General features: G+C 39.4%; 1 protein-coding gene across 18 annotated transcripts in view; it reads right to left on the bottom strand.

Annotated features, from left to right (window-relative positions):
- The window catches only part of DDAH1 (dimethylarginine dimethylaminohydrolase 1), a 266,616-nt gene that overhangs the window by 229,793 nt on the left and 19,297 nt on the right, over positions 1-17,526 (bottom strand). The window contains exon 4 of one of the 18 annotated variants that reach the window (XM_063653341.1): positions 7,809-7,970. The exons of the other annotated variants lie outside the window; for them this stretch is intronic. The gene's annotated coding sequence lies outside the window, so the exon portion shown is untranslated. The remainder of the gene's footprint in view (positions 1-7,808; positions 7,971-17,526) is intronic. 18 annotated transcript variants of the gene reach the window in all.

Below are 17,526 nucleotides of genomic sequence, written 5' to 3'. Positions count from 1 at the left end.
TGTTGAAACCTAATTCCCAGTGTGATGGTATATGGAGGTGGGACCTTTGGGAGGTGATTAGATCATGAAGTTGGAGCCCTCATAAATCAGACTAGGGTCCTGGTAAAAGAGACCTCAGAGAGCTCCTTTGCTCCTTCAGTCACGTGAGGACAAAGTGAGAAGACGGCCATCTATGAACCAGGAAGCAGGGCATCACCACATATTGAATCTTCTGGCATCTTGATCTTGGACTTCCCAGCTTTCAGGACTGTGAGAAATAAATGTATGTTGTTAATAGCACCCAGTCTATGATATTTTTGTTATAGCAGCCTGAATGGACTAAAACATATGTTTTCTCATTTAGTCCTCAAAACAACTTCTTGATGTGGATATTAATATGTAAACTTTGCAAATGAATAAACTGAGGCTGAGAATTATTGAAAAATCCTTTCGCCTAAGGTCATATAGCTAATAAATGGCAGAGGTTGGATTTTAATCCAGATTTTCTTACTTCAGGGCCTGAACACTGTCTATAATACAACATGGGAATGCCTATAAGAAGCTGGTGTTTTCAAGTACGGGGCCATTCATAGAAGAGTCTGACAAACTGCTGTTGTGTCATGATCTTTGAAAAGACACCAAGAGTGAATATTCCTGAAAGGCGGCAGCTTGGACATGCATAGAATCTATGTGATTTTAAAATGTTTCCTCAGCCTGTTACTGATTAGATTCTAAGGAAATCAGTATTCTCTAGCCCCTCAAACCTCTTCTCCAACTTCTCCTATTTCCAGATATCTGGCTAGGAATTTCTGTCACAAGAAAACGAGGTTTGTATCACCTCATATCTCAATTTCTAAAAATTTCCCAACACCATAAAGGGTGACAAAATTTGAGGGTTCAAGAGCTACTTGGATGGTTTTCCAGTCTTTTTAAGGAAAGAGCCTTCTGTCTATTCAGACCCTCAACCAATGTATTGACTTACAAAAAGCTACCCACAAACAGGGAGAAAGTGATGGCATCAATGTTCAGATCCACCTTGTCCAACACAAATACACTTTCATACATATGACCTCCTGCCATTTTCCATTCTCTTTCCACTATGGTTAGTATTGTTATTGGACAATAATGTCAAAGATGAAAAGGAGAAACACAGGTTTTTAAACTACATCAAGGAAATCTTTGAAACAAACCTATGTTGGTTGGCTAACACTGGGTGATTTCACAAAAATTTGCATAATATTATGTTTCCTTTTTATAACGACCTGGAGAGATGGACATCATTATCTCAGTTTCATGAATGAGGAGACTGAGGTTCAGTAAGGTGAAGTAACTCGCCCAAGATCACATAGCCAGAAAGTGGAATCCAAAGTCTGTTTTCCTTCAAAGTCAATGCTTTTAATGATTCTATTATACTGCTTCTCAGATCTTTTTAAATATGATATTAACATGTAGATGAAGTCCAATATTATGAATCCCCAGGTTATGTTCACAAGGAGCCAGGAGATATAACAAAAGACAAAAATGATTCAACTCTTCCACTGGTTTCTATTTCCTCCCTCATCTCAAGAATTACTGTTAGTTAAATTCTCAGTCACAACTATCTATATACATGTTCAACACATTGAAATTTTTAAAATTCCAAACATTTTGTTGTTTTGAAGAGAACAACAACTGCTGTACAACATGCGCGGGGAATGCTGGGATCCACCTGCGTGGCAGGCTTCACCTAGACTGGTAAGAGGCAGACTTGCTCACAGTGCACACAGGAAACAAGCAACTGCCTCCAACCCTGTTTTTCATCAATTCCTGTGGCTCTGGACCAATGACAAAAGTTGATCACTTCAAGGAAACATTTCCACAACAGCATGCAATTTTGATATCTGGTAATTTCTGCAATGGTTTAGACAGGTTAAAGAAAGGAGAACACTTAAAGAAAGGAGAAACATAAGCACTTAAATTGGTCATGATAAAACTGGACAATGGCAGGTATAGCTATTCTGTCTGGGCAGCATGGCACCATCTTTGTACTAGAATACTTGTTTAAGTAATTATTAGAATAATTTGATGGGTTTTATCCATATACCTCTATCAAAGCAGGGCTGAAAATAAATTCTGATACTGTTGATGAGAAGGGTTAGTTTCATAAACTTAATACAATTAATATGAACTTGGAAAACAGCAGGCAAGCCAAAAACAGATAAACTTTTGCCTCAATTGGATGATGGCTGGATGTCAGCCAGTATTTCATGGGTCTAGTGGTGAAAGGAAAGCATTAAAGAACAAACACGATGCTGGAAATATATGATTAAAGACTACCTCTAAAAACATGATGTATTTAGGGATTTTATAGTATTTTTGGTTCATTGGTACTAGAATTCCATTTACAATTATTCTGTTCTTGTAGGTTTGTTCATATTTTCAAGAATGCATTATGCACTGATGTACATAGAAAACTGCCTGTACCTAGTTGTTTTGTCTCTATCCTTATTCATTTAAGCTAAACAAACAAATTGGATGTCAGAGTGATGAACACTGCAGAATAAGCAAATGAAAAACAAAACAACTTTAGATTCAGGAGCTGGGGCAAGCATCCAGATCTCCATACAGGGAAGAGCTGAGGTTAATGCAGCTGCAAAAAACTAGGCGCATGCACGTGGCATTGCTTGACAGACAGGAAGCCTTTCCAGGGTTTCCAACTTCTTTCAGATGTTGTGGGGAATAGTTAAAGGCACTAGATACATGAATTGAATTGCATTTAACTCTATATTTTAAAGAACAGCTAAATAAAAACTCCCAGAGCACAATGTCTATTCCCATCCCCAGGAATTTCTTGAGCTGGGAAGAATGCCTGCCAGTGAATGCCTAACTCTGTCCTCAGTTTACAGTCACAGTTTTTCTCTTCACAGTGAATGCCTAACTCTGTCCTCAGTTTACAGTCACAGTTTTTCTCTTCACTCAGACACCCAGAAGGCTTCTCTTAGGTGTGGTTTCATCCAGCCAGCCCTACCTATCTTAATCAGACTGCCTTCCTCAGTACTAAATAAAGTGGAGAGGAAATTTCTACCCACCCACTCATCAGGGACTATAAGACCCAACTCACATCCTGCAAGCCTCAGTATGGAACACGACTCCTTTTAACTACCTGGGCACAGTAGCTGACTATCAGGAAACTGCCCGTGGCCTCCACACATTGCCACACTATTTACACAGCTGATGGAAGTTTGCCCTGGTTGAGGAATTTGGCTCTAGAGGAGTCCCCTTAAAATTCCCAAAGGGCCTATTCACCCTGTCACACCCGCACAGATGCCTGTGAAGATAGCAACAGTGGGGGTCATTTTCTAACTCCTCTGTAAACAATTATAAATCTACATGTTTATTTAAAAGTGGGGGGTTGGAGAAGAGCTAGGGGAGCTGCAAAATCTAACATTATATGAGATATTTTCAAGAAATATTTTGAGTAAAGTCAACAACCCCCTTCCCCTGCCTCTCAGACATTCCTCAGCTTCATTCAGCAGCCCAGACTCTGCCCTCCATACTCACAGACACGAAGCAGAGCCAGGATGTGACTCCCAACAGAAAATGAGCCTTTCTAAGGCAGAGGGAAAGAAGCTGAAAGAGTCAACCAACTCTCAAAGCAGAGAGGGAGAAGCAGCAAAGCAGAGGGTCGACATTCCTCTCCTTTAATAATTTAAAGCCCTGCTATTAGCAGAGGAAAAGAAAATATCAGACACATGATTGTATCAAGACAACAAGGCACAGCAGAGGTGATAAGATGAAGGGAGTAATTTCCTGAAGCCTTTCTTGCTTTTTTAAAGATAAGGATCAATTCTTATTCTTTCAACTATTAAAACATGATAGAAATGGCAATAAGCTATTAATTTTGCAATTGCAGTGGCAGGCCCATCCTGGCAGCAGTGGGGCCTGCTTTCCCTAGCTGTGAATGACCTCTTTCACTAGGAAAACTGTTCAGGAAACAGCTCTCCATTTGGAAAGAGGTGTATATGAGAGGCAAATATATATCCAAAATGTTCCCTTTCTTAATTTCCTTCCCCTCCTCCTAATTTTCTCCTAGCCTAAATAATTAATCTTCTTATGTTAGTCAAATAAATTCCATTTAAATCAGTTCGTTCTAAAGGAGAAGAAGAGGCAGAAATGGTGGAGAAGGTGGGAGGAGGAGGAGATGGAGAGGGAGGAGCGGGCAGAAGAAGAAACTGATCTTCCCATGTATTGCCTACTTCTTTCCTTCTGAGGAGGCAAAAGTCTAATCTCAAGTGTGTAGGTTTAGATTTTGGTGCCAAACTCCCTGAGTTTGACTTGGATTCTGCCAAATGACTGACTATGTGACTTTGGATAAAGCACTGGCATCTCAACTTTCTTATTTGTATCAATGTTCTTGCTTGTAAAATGGGAGCAACAATAGTCCCAAACTTCTGGGGTGATTGTGAAGATTGAACATAACACACCTTGAATAATATCTAAAACAAAGTAAATGCTGAGTACAAGTCTATGACTACTATTTGCTATGATTTGACTGTGTCTCCAAAAAAAACATGTGTTGGAAACTTAATTGCCATTGCGGAAGTATTAAGAGGTGGGACCTTTAAGAGGTGATTAGGCCATGGCAGCTCTGCCCTCATGAATGGATTAATGCCGTTTTCTCAGGAGTTATCTTGGGAGTGGGTTCCTTATAAAAGGACAAGCATGGCCTCCTTTCATCTCTCTAGCCCTCTCACCTTCTACCATGGGATGATACAGCAAAAAGTCACTGGCCAGATGTGAGTTCAGTATTGATATTGAAATTCTCAGCCTTCAGAACTGTGAGCTAGTAAATTTCTGTTCATTATAAATTCCCCAGCTTGTGGTATTGTTACAGCAGCACAAAATGAACTAAGACATTATTGTTGGCTCCTCCATCTCTAAACTGTCAGATTCAAGGCAGATCATGCAAGAACAGAAGGCAAACAACACTAACTAGAGATAAAAGTCACACACAGAAGAGCTCTAAATCCTTACTAGAACAGAAGCAAATGGAAGTAAATACAGTCACTCTTTTATTAAAAATCTAAATATGATATTAAACTGGTAATTACTTATAGGCTTATGATTTGTAAGAGATGGGGAGAAAATGATCTTTCTGTATACATGACAATAGGCAGAGCTTTATTTGAGAAATTAAGGAGAACTTAGAAAAAAGCAACTAAAAAAACTACTGAAGGATTAAAAAAAGAAGAAATAAATAAACAAAGAAGAAAATGTTAATGAATAAGCAATAAACTAACCTCATGTTCAGCTGACCTCTATAATGATACTGGTGTTTGGGGACAGAAATAACTTCATATTACAGGCTTTCTGGGATTCAGGGAGGGAGCTGCACTATAAATTAGCCTGTACTCTGGGGATTGAGTTAGACCCACAGTGTAACTCAATCTCTGTCCTCATCCATCTCAAAAAGTCCAGCTCAAACCTTTTCCCATCCTCTCAGAGGAGAAATTTGGCCTTGTGGTTAAGAGCGAAAGAGGCCAGAGTGGAGAACACCCGGGTAGGAGTACCGGAACCACCACTCACTAGCTATGTGTTAGCAGGTTAGCAACCTCACTGAGCCTCAATGTCCTCATTTCAAAAATGGGGCTACTAATAGTACCTATGTCAGAGGGCTGTGTAAACATTCAACAGGAGAATGCACATTGTAGATAAAGGTTTTCTACCAGAGGTTGGCACCAGGCAGAACCTAATTCAATCATCCATTTTACAGATAAGAAAACTAAGATCTAGAGAAGTTGAGACTATCCCAGGGTCACACAGTGAGTTTGTTTCAAAGTCTGGAAACGTAAATTAGAACCTTAGTCCTGATTCCTTATTTAGTGTTTTTGCACTAAACATGCTTTTGCCTTCACAGGGCTTCACAAATACTCTCCCACATTGATTTTGTCCTTTGCCGAACATCAAGTGCATTTTCAACCAGTACCATCAGGATAGCTTTGGAATACTCTCTATGACTGCATTCCATCAACTACATTATAAGTTCCTTGAAGTGACAAAAGTGGTTTAACACTTCTGTCTATCTAAAGATGTCTGCTCAAATACTGGGCACAAGAGTGATTGATAGCAATTGATTGATAGAGAGGTTTCTTTAGGAAGAGCTTTTACTCTGAATAAAATATTCCTGTGAGGAAGATGCTGACTGGCCATCCAGGTCTGCAGAAGACAAGACCAGAGGAAATGGATTTTGAACATGCCCCGAGAGACCTATAAAAAATTAACTGCAAGGGAGTTTAAACACAGGAATAACGGAACAAAGAAGGCTGAGGGCTCTCTCCTGAAGTGAATGTTTTAAAAATAGAAAGTCTATTTGTAGATAAAATAAGTTGACACAGGCCGTTGGTTCTTAACCTATAGTCTGTAAACCCCAAATATAGCTGTTATTGCTAAGTATCTGCAAATTGATTTGCATACCAAACACTGTAGAATGAATAATGTCTTACACTTCTATGCAATACCTTTTTTCAAATCCATGTGGTGAAATATATTTAATGTGACTTAATAAAATACAAATTATTTAAAAGCATTATGAATTTTGTTGTAACTTTTGTTCATTATGTATATTTTAATCAAGCAATAAAAACAGTGGCTAACATTATTGAACATTTATAGAGATAATTTTGTTTAACTCTCATTAGCACCCAGGAGGTAGGTATAATTGTCATCCACATTTTAGGGATAAGAAACTGATATTTGAAGAGTTTAACTAACTCACCCTTTATTTTTACTGGTATAAATAATGGAGCTGCCATCTGACTGCAAAGCTTGTACTATAATTACCCAGCATTAGGTCACTTTTTAATTAACCAGTGTAAAACATTTTACCTATTTTCATCCATGTACACATGTGTAAGGGGTGGGATATTTATCCATAAAATTTTATGTTTAAAGAAGATTCTCATATCTGCAAGGGTTAATAACAACACAAACTATAGATAAAGAGTAGCTTCAGAATAATTCACTTTGACTTTCAGCAAGCCAGGTGCTCAGAAGTAAGGGATTCAACTGGTTGATCCCTAGGAATAGCTCCAAGCCAGAAATTCTATCATTCTATAATTTAGATTTGCATTTCCCAAAATGGATTCTGCAGAATTCTGGTCTTAAGAGATGCTTCACAGAAGTTTGAGGAACACCATAAACTAAAAGAGCCATACACAAAAGTGAATATCCTCTTTTGGAGATTCATAATTACATTCACATAGTGTAAGCTCTGAGAAGTCCTCCAGAGCACTGGATCATACAAAATGAAACAGGTCCCCTTATTATAAGACTTAGCAAGAAAACCTTTTTCATTTTGCATAGCCTGGGGTACCCTGAAAATATTTGGGCATCGAACTCCTGTTCTACATAAATATTTTAAATATTTCATGGAACTGGTTCCACATAAAAGACTTAGGCTAGAACTCAAATTGGGCAGTTGAAACATTTTTGTATTATGTGGCAGGCTACGAAAAGTGAACTTTTGAGATTCTTCCTAAAACTGTCACTCTGTATGAAAGTATGGGTTTTCATGAAGGTTTTTAGTCAAAAGCCATATTATCTAAGCACTGTACAGACTGCTAAGTATTTTTGTCTCTCTTTCAGCACGGAATAAAATTTTTATTACACTACACCACTCTAAATGTTATACCCTTCTATTCTTCAAAATTCCTTCTAGACTAAAGATTCTCAAACTTTACCATTCTCAGAACCACCTGGAGTGCTTGTTTAAACAAGAGTTGCTGAACCCCTCTCCCACAGTTTCTCATTCAATAGATCTGGAAAGAGGCCTGGGAATTGACATTACTCACAGTTCCCAGGGAATGCTAATGCTGCTGCTCAGGGACCATACCACTCTTGTGTGAGATGTAGACCACGCAGTGGACACAGAAGGCACCTGGTTCATCTCTGCTTCCATCATCCAGGGCTGTTATATTTTCTCTTGCTTTCTGTAAGCCTGGATCTTGGATATCCTGCCAAATATTTATGGTCTTTGTGCTTTACCTTTTTAAATTACAAACGTTTTTAAAACTTCAATCAGTGATGAAGAAAGGAGTTAAGAGAACAGAGAGTGTCTTTGAGCTTTAAGAGAAGAAGATATTCCGAAAATATTCAGCATTAATTTATGTGAGTTAATCTCTTATTTCTCATTCAATCATATAAATTAAATTTCAGTAGAATGAGTTTATTCTCCCCACATTGGAAGAGTGATTAAGTAATCATTTGTAAATATAAGTGGACAAGTTTTATATCATTGACACTTTGACTGGGGATCCATTCACTGGAACCCAGAGCTCTTCCAGACCTTTAATTTCTATAATAGAATATTCTATGATGCTAGAGAATCTATACTGCCAAGGGGCTCTTTAAAATGGTAACTAAATGTAGCTACAGAGTCATAAAATCCTCAGCATGTCTGGTATAGTAGATGTGTTCCCGAGAAATTGCAAGTCAAATTACCGTCAGTTGGATTCTATTTACATATTTACATATTCTAATTTTAGATATGCCCAACTACCACTGTTTCCCAACTCTTTAGTTTAAAGTTTCTGCACCTTTCGCCCCTCCCAAGACCTACTGACCTGTCTAGGAAACAAGGACAGAAATTAATCTTTGCTGAGACTCTTCTAAGGGCTACATTATTCAATTTATACCAAATCTGTGATGAGGGTTTCATCCAAAGAAAAGCTGAGGCCCGGAGAGGTTCTGGTCAATGGAACAGCAGTAGCATGAGGCTGCCAAGTGTGCCCACTCCAAAGGCCCCTCTCCCTTCACCCCACCTCATGAACTACTCTGCTCCAAGTTCTTGGTGATTCTTAAACAAAATAGGGAGCTCCATCCTTAAAGGATAGCTATAGGGGAGAATTATTTGGTGTTGTGACGAATTGCCCATAATCGGTATGTTTTAAAAATTGTCATTTTCATAAATGTGTCTCCTTAGAGGTGAAAACATCTGAAACTGAAATTAAGTGAGAGAGGCAGCATGGGTGTTGGGGGTAAAATTAAGTCAAACATTTTAGTCAGGAAGATGCAAAATGTTACATCTTTGTAACATTTTGTAACTAACATTTTGTAACTAACATTTTGTAACTAAACAGACCATTGTTTAACAAGCCCGGTGAATAACCCAAGTAAGTAATAATAAAAACACACACACACACACAATTTAGAGGCTCTCCCTGAGCACATATGTATTAACTTGAGGCTTAAGAAGGCAGAAGTGTCATCTATCTGCTCTAGCCATTTGAAAGCAGCAACAACTTGCTAGCACTGACTTGATTACATAAAGCTGTTCATGGCAGAGTTCTTGGTAAAAAGGAAAACATCTCTACCCAAGTTCTGAAATCTTGTGCAAACAAAGTTCTCTCAAGTAAGCTGAGCTCTGCCCACAGAGCATTCTTCAGGGCTTAGTCTATGTATAAGCTGAGTTACCTGCTATTATCCACACAATGTCAGGAAAGATTTTATGAATGTATGACCTTAGCTTTTAAAAGGTGACCACAGAAGTTGACAATGACCTAAACTACTCACGAATGTCAGGCTTTCAGAAAAGAGAATGTTACTGACAATCCAGGGGACTACACGGTGCAGCTCTGCACTCTGAAACCAGGCAGGGAATTGCTGGTTTTAATAGTTGCTGGGGTGTGAGACACATGGAAATTGGGCTGCTCATGATACCTCTGGGAAACGGTTTGTTAGAAATAAACAAGGTTTGTGAACAGAGCTCTACTACTCTGGGATCTGCTGGTTTTCACTGGCTAATTTCCCAGATTACTTCAGTAACTGCATGTCAACAGAAATCCAGCTTCTTCTGAGCACACTTAACCACCACTGTTTGCACAGAATGGAACCAACCCCTTGCTTACTCAGAGTGTTAGGATTTCTAGATCAGAAACACAGACAAATATGAGTTAAGTGAAGTTTCAACTTTCACTCCTTCATGTAACATTTACTGATCACCTACTCCATGCCAGGGCCTATGAGAGACATTAGTGATACAAAGATGATAAGGAGCATTCTGCTCCTTCAAGGGGCTCAGTCTAATCCACAAAAATAAACATGAAATACACATGATGCTAAAATGGGACAGATGTTACAATAGAAGAGAGAACATCTTGGGAGATCAGAAGGCAGTAGCCTATGCATCATGCTTCACAGAGGTGACATTTCAGTTGGGTGTTAACTGATGGCTAGGAAGGTAAAGAGATGATCATATGCAAACGTGGCAGTGAAATAGAGCGTGGCATGCTCAGGGAACGGCTATGGGGTGGCAACAAAGAGAGTTTAGAGGATTGCGGAAGAAACAGCTGAGGGTCTGGGCCCTCTTAGCTAGCGCAAGAGTTTGAAGTGGACTTGGGAAATTGAAGGTTTCCAGGGAGGCTGAGGCATAGATTCACTGGGAAAGGGGTGCGAGAGGTGGGATGAAATCCCAAGTGGATAACTGGTCCTACCCAATATCCAATCCAAATACAACTGGACAAATCTTTGCTGAAAGAAGGCCCAAATCTAGTGATGAATAGTACTGGTTTCAGCCATTATCTCTGGAAAAAGTCATGGCTACTGTTTCTCTTATAGACCAGAAAAGAAAGAAAGCCCTCTCCTTTCCATTCACCTGGATACACTAGCCCCCTACATACTCCGGTCATCTTTTTTTCTCTATGATCTCACTTCTCCAGTGCATCTTCCACATTGCTATCAGAGCTTCATCTTAAAACACAACTTAAAAACCTGGTTTCTCAACGCCTATAGAATCTTAATCCCCAATTTTTTAGTACTCTTAGCTTTTCCTCGCACAATATACCTTTCATTTCTACATTGCTGTGCCTTTGCTCATGTAGGAATGACATGCCTTTCTCCCCTATTCTCAATGTATCAAATTCTACTTGTCCATCGAAGTCCAGCATAATGGCCGCTTCCTCAAGGAAGCTCCCTTAATTCTTCTCATCATGATTATACCTTCCTCTGACCCATATCATCTTGCTGGTTCCAGCTAAGACCCATGAACTCTGCCTTGTCTTTTAGATGGCCTGTGGGAAGCTTCTTAGAAGCAGGCCTCTTAATTAGGTGGAAAGGAAAGAAGGGAGACCAGAAGGGAGGAAGAAGCTTGCTTTTCAGTAGACAAAATAACTGACTCTTGGACAAGAATCAGGTATTCAGAGTCAGTTGAACAGTAAGCAAGTAAGACAAGGTTGAAGGCCAAAGTAGATTATGTTTTCCAAAGATGACCTCAACAAAATTTCCTAAGCTCTTCTATAGGTAGCCTCGCATCAAGAAATGGAGCCTAACTTCCCTCCTCTTGAATCTGGGATGGCCTTATGACTGCTTGAAACCAACAGAATGCAGCAGGACTTTCGAGGCTAGATGAGAAAAAAAGAGGGCTTCCTCCTTGTTCTCTTGAAATTCTTGCTCTGAGGGGAGGCAGCTGCCATGTAAGATATCTAACCACCCTGAGACTAAGGTGCCACATTATGTATTCCAATAGATAGTCTCAGGTGAGCTCACACTTCCAGCCACCCCTACCAAGGTACCAGATGTGTGAGTAAAGTCACCTTAGAACCTCTCAGCCAGCCAAGCTGGCAGCTGGGTACCACTAAGTGACCTTAGTCATTTCCAGGAGGAACAGTAGAATCACTCAGAGGAGGCTCGCCAAACTGCTGATCCACAAAACCCATGTTTTAAGTTACTAAGTTTGGGGGTAGTTTATTACACAGCAGTAAATACTGGAAAAGCCAGGGAGTGAATTTTTGACCCTGCTTTTTATTCCTAAAGCTAACCAGTCTTCTGAAAGAGTCAAAATCACTGTTCAATTCATGATTAAAACTTTTGGGATCTCTAGAAATCATGTAGTTGCTTGGTGAGAAACAGGGAGTGACGTGGGTCCTAACTATGAAGATGAGGCCAGAAGAAACTGGAGGCCCAGAGGTTGGTTACCAGCAAAGGGCACCATTGCTGACCTAACCATAGACAGCAGGCAGACAGGCACAGGCCTGCAGATGCTCACTGCACTTTGCAGAAGCACAAATTGGAGGTCAGAGGCATGAACAGATTCTTCATTTCTGATAGACAGTACAGTCTAGAGGTCTGATATTTGTTGTATGAATCCACTGCATCTGGGGACTGTCAGCAATATTGGTGGTAGTGTTTACCGTGAAGCAATGGGCCACTAAGGGGTCACAGGTGCCACATAACTGGATATGTGATCTGGACTCTCCTTCCTTCTGAAACGTTGTAGTGAGAGAGCTCAAAGGCTGGAGAGTTGGAGCTAGTCTGCCAGACTCTCCATGGAGGGACTTTCTGGGGATTCTCGCTGGGAGTTGTCTGTCTTGGTTCACAAGGAAGCCCAGGCCTCTGTGCCTGCCCTGGACATCTTGGCTTGAAGATTACACTTGCTGCTCACACAATGTTACATCTCACTTTGCAGCATTCCATGGAACTCATTTGTTAAATGTTAGCACCCACATGTCCTCCACTAGTTTTCAACCATTCTTCTGAGCACTAAATGGAACATTCCTCTTTTCTGAGTTCACAATAGCTTCTTTTTCCTAAGGACCATCTTTAAGATCTCTCATAGTGATTTAGATCTAGTCATGCCTGAAAGAGAGGCCAGCTCAAGACCAATGTACAGGCCCTCGTAGTTTTCCTAAAAAGGAAATTGTAAGATTTTTTTTTTTTTTTTTTTAATCTCTAAAGCAGCTTTCTTTTACTGGGAGAAGAGATCAGTATCATGTCCCATACTTTCCAAAGACCTCTAGTATTCTTATTCAATGAATATTTTTAAAGCCAGAATTCTGACTGAGAATGTGCTTTGATTTTTACAAGAATAATATTTTGTGGTGATTTTTAAATGACTGGAAATTGCATAATTTTCAGGATTATAACTGTGTATATTTCCCTCATGTAAATATTAAGATTTCTCAATCTCCTGGAGAAGTCTTAACTTTGTCTCTACTTTTATAATAAAGTCAAGGATTTATTAACTGCACTGCAACTAAAATATTAAACAAAAGGCCTTTCACACACAGATTCAGTGTTAAAAAGCCTCAAATCAAAACAAATGGAGAAATTGGCTTTAAAGCCAGAAAGAATCAATTGTTTTTAGGTCAGTTTTGGTTTGGGGAACCTAATGAAGACTGATTGCTCAACAAGGGCTGTGATTAGTGCACTGTCAGTCATTGCTAATCACTACAGTACCTCACATTGCCTGTCCTGAATCAAGACACCTTTCCCTGCACAGACATTTCTCAGTATTCTTGACTACTAGCATACATGTTAATAAGTCTATTAACAGGCAAATGCATACTAATTAACATGTACATTGTTATTTAAATATTTAAGAGGGAGTGCTAAGTCCCTTTTTAAATGTCATATTATGCTCAGTTATGACATCATTTGAAGCTAAATTAGAGAAACCAAGCAGAGCATTTTTCAGTAGTTTATCTGCCTCCTTATATCCTAAGTTCTTTGAGGGCAGGATCTGGGTATGATTCATCTTTAAATGCTTCTTGGTGCCTGGCATAGTGCCTTGCACACTGGAGTGGCACAGTAAATAGTTTTGGAATGAACAAAAAGAAAGAAACCTCCTTGAATAGGAGACACTGGATTTGGCTTGAACATATAGACTGGTTCTCTGACAACCACAGGATTTAAGGAACATTTGTACAGCATTGTATAGTTGGCAAGCACTTCCATACATTTATTGTCTGTCAGCCAAGTGTCAATAAGTTTAGTTCACTATTGAGTAAATTGACCTTAGGAAGGTTATGGGATTCAACCCAGATTTTTAAATTCCCTACTATATGGAATTACTATATTGTATTCATACATGAACACAAACACATACACACAATCATCTGTCAAAAATTCCTTCAAGAGGCCTGTGCTTTTAACATGTCCTCATCTACCCGCCTCATTATTGTCAAAGCTATATTTGCAGGGGAAGGATTGAACAGCATATCTAAGATATAAATTTCTTCACTTGAAGCCAGAGATGCCCACACCCATGCCCACAGAATACACAGAGTGGCTGATCGACTCAACTTCTCATGAATGCACAAACACTCAGTGCTTGGCTCTGCAAACATTCACAATTAATCATCAAGTATAGTTTAGGAAGACGACAAAAAGTCAATTTGAATTGGTAAAACCTGAAGGTCTGGTCCAGAAAAAAGCTGAAATTAAGGATTCTTGATCCAAAATGTTTAGGTCTTCCTTGCAATAGCAGCAATATGGCAGTAAGGTAAAATTCTCCATGCTTCTTATTTTGACATGTTTTTAAACATTATATAAATACACTTTCCATCAAAATAATTTAAAGGCAGTCAGCACCCAGGACAGGAAAATGTGCTAACCATCCTCCCTACCCTACATTTCCGCAATACAGGTATGAGTGGCGGGTAGAACAGAAGGCATGAGCAGGCTGGGGAGTGCGGCCGCTGCCGCCGCCACCGCCTCCTCCTCCTCCTTCCCCTCCTCCTCATCCTCCTTCTCCTTTCCCCTTCCTCCTTCTCCTCCTTCTCCTGGGAACCAAAGCCAAAAAATGTTCCTCGTTACTGCTGGTTCTTTGATCTCTTACTCTCTATTTTTAGAACACTCCTGTCCAACACCCTCTGCCCCATTGCCATGACCTTTCATGACATGCTTCTCTTCTCCTGGTGGTTATTTTGGGATCATATTCCTTTCCCAAAGTATTACTACAGCTAGGATTAATGTATGAGGTAGATCACCACAAGTCCTTGCTTGAAAATGTACCCAAAACACATGTTCCTACATGCGGGTGAGAAAGCGGCTGTATGAAGGACACGTCATCTGTATTTTTAGTCATCAAAGCATTCTAGAAGGACTGCTTAATGAGGTAGATACCACACTGTCACAAGACAACATTATCTAGATGCAGAATTTGGGCATGTGGAATTAGATAATGTGTCCAGCACAGCTAAAGGGGTGTGTGTGTGTGTTGTTTAAGGGGTAGAAAGAAAGGAGACATAATCATAAAGGAGATATAGGATTTATTACTTTCAAGTTTCTTTCAGAGTTTACATCTCCCTAAATCTACAAACCACGTATAACAAGAATCAATGCTTTCAATGAAGGAAAGTCAAAGAGATCAAACATGCTTTGACTGTTCAGTATCCCTTAGAAAAGTATTTCTATACAGAATTTTTTAAAGTAGAATAAAAATGGCTGGGCATAGTGGCTCCTGCCTGTAATCCAAGCACTTTGGGAGGCCGAGGCAGGCTGATTACCTGAGGTCAGGAGTTCTAGAACAGCCTGGCCAACATGGTGAAATCCCGTCTCTACTAAAAACACAAAAATTAGCCGGGCATAGTGGTGGGCACCTGTAATCCCAGCTAATCAGGAGGCTGAGACAGGAGAATCACTTGAACCGAGGAGGCAGAGGCTGCAGTGAGCCGAGATCATATCACTGTACTCCAGCCTGGGTGACAGAGCAAGACTCTTTCTCAAAAAAATAAAAAAGAAAAGAAAAGAATAAAAGCTTCCTCACCAGAAATAAGACCAACATCTAGATTCAGGGGAAAATCTCTCTTCAGTGAAGACAGGAACTATCTTTTGCATTTACCACTATATCTCTCGTATTAAGTACAGTGTTAAATAGCTACTCAGATGAGATAATTTGATATAACAGTAACAGCTAATCTTTATTGAGCACTTAGTGTATGGCTATGTGACATGCACTATTCTTGAGTTCTGCATCAATTAAATAATTGAATGCTTACAACAATGTTATAAGATATGTGCTTGTGCCATCCCCATTTGAGAGATGAGGATACTGAAGTGTAGAATGGCCAGATACCTTGTTCAAAGTTGGACAGCGCTTAAGTGAGAGAGCCAAAATTCAACAACAGACACTTTTGGATTCAAAACCTATGCTTGGAAAGTAAAGAAATTAGCTTTTTTTCACTGTAACATGCATGAAAAATTTAAAGAGAAGAACTGAACTTAGTGTTATGGGCTAAATTGTGTCTCCCCGCCCCCAAATTCATATATTAGAGTCCTAACCCCCAGTATCTCAGAATGTGATTGTATTTGGAGATAGGGTCTTTAAAGAGGTAATTAGGTTAAGTGAGATCATTCAGAGGGCCCTATTCCAACATGACTGGCATTCTTATAGGAAGAGGAAATTTGGACACAGACATGAGTAGCAGGAAGAGTATCTGAAGACACAAACAGAAGGTGGTCATCTGCAAGCCAAGAAGAGAGGCCTCAGAAGAAACCAACTCTGCTGATACCTTGATCTCAGACTTCTAGCCTCCAGAATCACGAGAAAACTAGTTTGTGTTGTTTAAGCCACCCAATCTGTGAGACTCTGTTATGGCAGCCCTAGCAAACGAATACATTCAGTGTTAAGATGTAAAATAGGAGCCAAAGAAAATGCACTTGGTCCAAACCAGTAAAAAAAAAATGTCAATCTGGTTGCGTGCAGTGGCTCATGCCTGTAATCCCAGCACTTTAGGAGGCCAAGGCAGGTGGGTCACTTGAGTTCAGGAGTTCGAGACTGGCCAACATGGTGAAACCTCGTCTCTACTTAAAATACAAAAATTAGCTGGGCCTGGTGGTGGGCACCTGTAGTCCCAGCTACTTGGGAGGCTGAGACAGGAGAACTGGGTGAACGCAGGAGGCAGAGGTTGCAGTGAGCCAAGATCGCACTACTGCACTCCAGCCTGAGCGACGGAGCAAGACTCTGTCACAAAACAAACAAACAAAAACCAAAGTCAATTTAAGACATATAGTTGTTTCTGTTCCATGGATATAAATTGACCAGTTATACAACTTTTGCAAGTTCCATTGGGTGGGATGCCTATCAGGACACTCTTTTTGATGGCCCAGACAACTCCATTGTCACAAAATGAATACAGAAACAAAAAAGTGACTCCAGTTCTAGTTTGTGATGGGTCTCTATGTTTTTTGATTTTATCGCCCTCAGGTATTTTCATGTTCTGAGTAAAGCCTCTTTCTTTTCTATATACTCATTTATCAGGTGCCTCATGTTTTTAAAATAAAAGTTTTAAAAGTAATAATGCAAAAAGTAGTATATAAGTTATACTAAAATAAAATAAGAATATGAAAATCATTCATAATCTCATCATCTGGAGATAAATGCTATTACCAAAGAATATATATTATCTTTATGTAAAAATGGGATCTTGATGTACACAGAATTTTTTGCTCTGCTTTTGTCTAATTAACATTGGTTTGAAAGCCTTTTCTCAAGTCATTAAATAGTCTTCAAAAATCATGCTTCTTAATGGCTGCATAATTCCTCCCAAAGGAAATACTATAATTTATTAAATTCAATACTAACAAGGTTATTATGAAGCAGGCACTTTTCTAAACTGGTAGTGGAAGTATAAACTGGAAAACAGTTTGACATTATATATCATTATTAAAGAATTCATACCCCTGACTCAGTAATGAAAGGTATAAGAAAGGTATTAATGTGCAAGCCATCACTTTCTCAGTGAAGTCATTTCTGACCATTGCATTTGAAATTGCACACCTGACTTTTCACTT

The sequence above is a fragment of the Pongo pygmaeus genome, chromosome 1 (genome assembly GCF_028885625.2).
Source record: "Pongo pygmaeus isolate AG05252 chromosome 1, NHGRI_mPonPyg2-v2.0_pri, whole genome shotgun sequence".
NCBI lineage: Eukaryota > Metazoa > Chordata > Mammalia > Primates > Hominidae > Pongo > Pongo pygmaeus.
Note: the sequence above shows the minus strand (reverse complement) of the source record. Positions and strands in the feature narration are given on the sequence as shown.